The sequence below is a fragment of the Mytilus californianus genome, unplaced genomic scaffold (genome assembly GCF_021869535.1).
Source record: "Mytilus californianus isolate M0D057914Y unplaced genomic scaffold, xbMytCali1.0.p SCAF_5, whole genome shotgun sequence".
Lineage (NCBI taxonomy): Eukaryota > Metazoa > Mollusca > Bivalvia > Mytilida > Mytilidae > Mytilus > Mytilus californianus.
This window is the reverse complement of record NW_026262701.1, coordinates 57,200,362-57,203,825: the sequence shown is the minus strand read 5'-3', so window position 1 is coordinate 57,203,825 and position 3,464 is coordinate 57,200,362.

The window sequence follows — 3,464 nt, the reverse complement described above, 5'->3', positions numbered from 1 at the left end:
TCTGATATATTAAAATATTTAAATATTTCAAATTTAACTGTCGAGAGTGGATAAATATCGTATTACACGAGCTTTGGTGGTGGAATCTGTTTCTCTAATGATTTTCAAACAATACGCAGGCAAATTTATTTCGTCTTTTCGAATGATCTGCAAAAAGATGTGTTCTTTCTATGTGACGTCATCAGGCATGGTCGCCTTTTTTCATGCCGTCACAATAGGACATTCAGAGGAAAGCAAGAAAATTCGACGTCATAATCGGATTTTAACCAATGAAGAACTGAGATCAAACGAACCACACGTTGATTAAATTTTTTTTTATACAATGGGTGCAGAAAGGGATAAATTGACGAAGAGTTAGAGAAATATATATATATGGTTAACGGGTGGGGTGTCTACATTAATCATGTTTTGAGGTATGTCAGATGCAAAAGTAGTTTGTCGATGTGTAAAAAAGAGGCGGAAGAATTAAATGGTTCATTCAAAACTCATATATCATGGCAAAGCCATTCCAAAAATTAAAAGTTTGTAAAAACTAACCACACAAAACAGGTATGAACGAAGAGATGCTGCGAGGCGGTAATCAGTTTCTGTGCCAAATGTTTCATCATTCGTGTAATTAAATCCGATTATAAGATTATCGTATCAACTGGCAACTATATACTTTGTCTGCAGGTGCTATTGAACTATTGCTACTTCGAAATGGAAAGTTCCCAATGAGAAAGCTAAGATCACCGTTTTGTGGGTTATCTTTTCTATTTGCAACCGACTTTTATGGTTAATTTTTAAATCTAAGTCAAGATATGAGGCAGACTTAATTGTATCTTTGGTATTTTTATTTTTAAATTAGTAATCTAACTTTTGATTATTTTGTTAGAGAACATCATAAATAAAATCAATCCTGATGATGTGCGTTTCGCATAATTCCTTTTGTTTTAAATCATGTCAATCAGAGCGGTGTTTTACAAAGTATGATTTTTTCGTTCACGGAACAAGATAGCTACGTTAGTATTTTCTCCATGAAATAAAGTTGAACTATTTCTATCAATCTGTCTTCAATCTAAGAATTTCATATATTCTAGTATAATGTTTAAAAAATCACCTTTTTTTATATTATAGCAAATGGAAATACATGTAAGATTGTATGTATACCCAGACATGTATCATTCGAAGGTCCAAGACCCATTCGGGTTCTTGATTCTATTTTGTAATAAATGCACCTACAGCCTTAACCCATTCGGGAAGAGTATTGAAGTCTTCTTTTTGCTTTTAATCCGTTGTCTCTACAAAACCTTGTCTGAATCCGTATTTAAAAGTTGTTGGGTTATTTTTATGGATTTAGGCTCACAGTAGTTTGAATTTCCTCAGTAGTAACGTCCCCAACCGGATTAAATATGAGTTAGAAGGTCAGAGGTTAAAGTCAGATGTTATATATCGCGACACCTTATCTTCAAGACGCTGCATTTATATGCCCATTGTCAAATTTTTGTCAAAGAAGTAAACATGTTTTGGACATTAAAGTCTGGTATATATTAAGATTTAAGGGTAGCATGAGGATAATAATGAGTTCCTCTCGCCATCTTTTGGTAAAATACTTTCTAGTTTTATGTCACAACGGAAGCAGGACAAATCGCCCCACTGGCAAATCGCCCCACACCAAATCGCCCCACTTTTTCACCAACTCGCCCCACTTTTAAAAAAATCGCCCCAAACTGGTTTACCAACTCGCCCCACTTTTGAAAAGTGTTAAATCCCGTAAATTTTTCTCCTGCCAACTCGCCCCACTTAATGAAAAAAGGTAAAATCTAGATGAATATATAATTTTCAGGTCTGCCAACTCGCCCCACTGAAAAAACGAACATTTATTAAATTATTTTTATTGACTATGAGGTGGCATGACTCAATTCATCAGGACTTTTCTATTTTTCATAAGTGGGGCGAGTTGGCAAGACTCAATTCATCAGGATTTCTCTATTTTTCACAAGTGGGGATAGTTGGCATTCACGTCACAGAAATACTGATACTCACTTCTTTCTGCTTTATTTTAACAAAAAGAAAAGAACTACAAAACAGATATAAGAAGATGTGGTATGAGTGCCAATGAGACAACTCTCCATCCAAGTCACAATTTGTAAATGAAAAATCATTATAGGTCAAAGTACGGTCTTCAACACGGAGCCTTGGCTCACACCGAATAGTAAGCTATAAAGGGACCAAAACGACTAGTATAAAACAATTCAAAAGGAAAACCAACCGTCTAATCTATATAAAACTAACGACAACCACTGAACAACAGGCTCCTGACTTAGGACAGGTGCATAAAAATGCAGTGGGTTTAAACGTCACAACTCAGTAATTAAAGAAAAATAATATAGAAAGAACAAAATGTATTAGGACCAGTGACAGAACTAAAAGGAGGCAATACTAAAGTATAAAAAGAGACGGACAATACCAAAATGGCATGCATTGGTCAATACAAAACACGACGATAATACGACAAAGATGATAAAACTCTGGATATAGCCTCTAAATACAAAGCAACATGAAATCTAATTAAACCTTAGGATGATATCGTGTCTTAAAGGTAAATTAGATCTCACTTCACTGGTCACATTTTTTGCAAATACACATGATGCTTAAATAAGTAGAATTATTTTTCTTCATTTTGCTATACACCCTATGTATCTTTTTTTAAAATGATTTCAAGCTGAATTGCCAAGGTCGTGTACATGTAACAACTTATTCATCAGTGCACGTAGATGATGTCTATGACTGCAGAGATGCTTATGCAGAACGATTTAGAACATACATAGAGGCCTACTTTGGTTTGACAGTAACATGCATTATGTATCAGGTACGTTCATGTAAATATGAAAAAAGGCGAAAAATATAGAAAAAAAGAAAAAAGGTAAAAAATACAAAACACTTCAAAATAAATTAGATACTGCGCAAAACAAACCCTTCCAAGATTCAATATAGAATGTAGAAATTGAAAATTATTTAGTTTTGTTTAACATGTTTTAGTCAAAACAATTTTTTAAGTTTGCACTTATGTAAATATAAACCTTGCAATTTCCCATAAGACCATAAGTGAGAGATAACAGTGTACACCACGCCGTGTTCAAACAAACAATTTGTAAAGATCTGCATTGTTACAATTCCTAGAAAAATTTGATTTACAATATTTATAACTTTATTCAAACCTGAGTAAACAAAACTTCATTACAAAATATGAGAGCACCAGTATCAGTGACACTCTAGTGCCGGAATTTCATGACTGTCCCGGAAATGGCTTTTATAAATACATCAAATGGGAAATTTATGTTCTTAAATTAGATAATAGATATACTATGATTAGATTCAACTGTCGGCAATAGGGAAAACGGTAGTATTTATTCTTCCATGTGCGACACTACTAACAAATTCTAAATTTACTACTTCTTATAATAAAAACTTGGACAAAACAG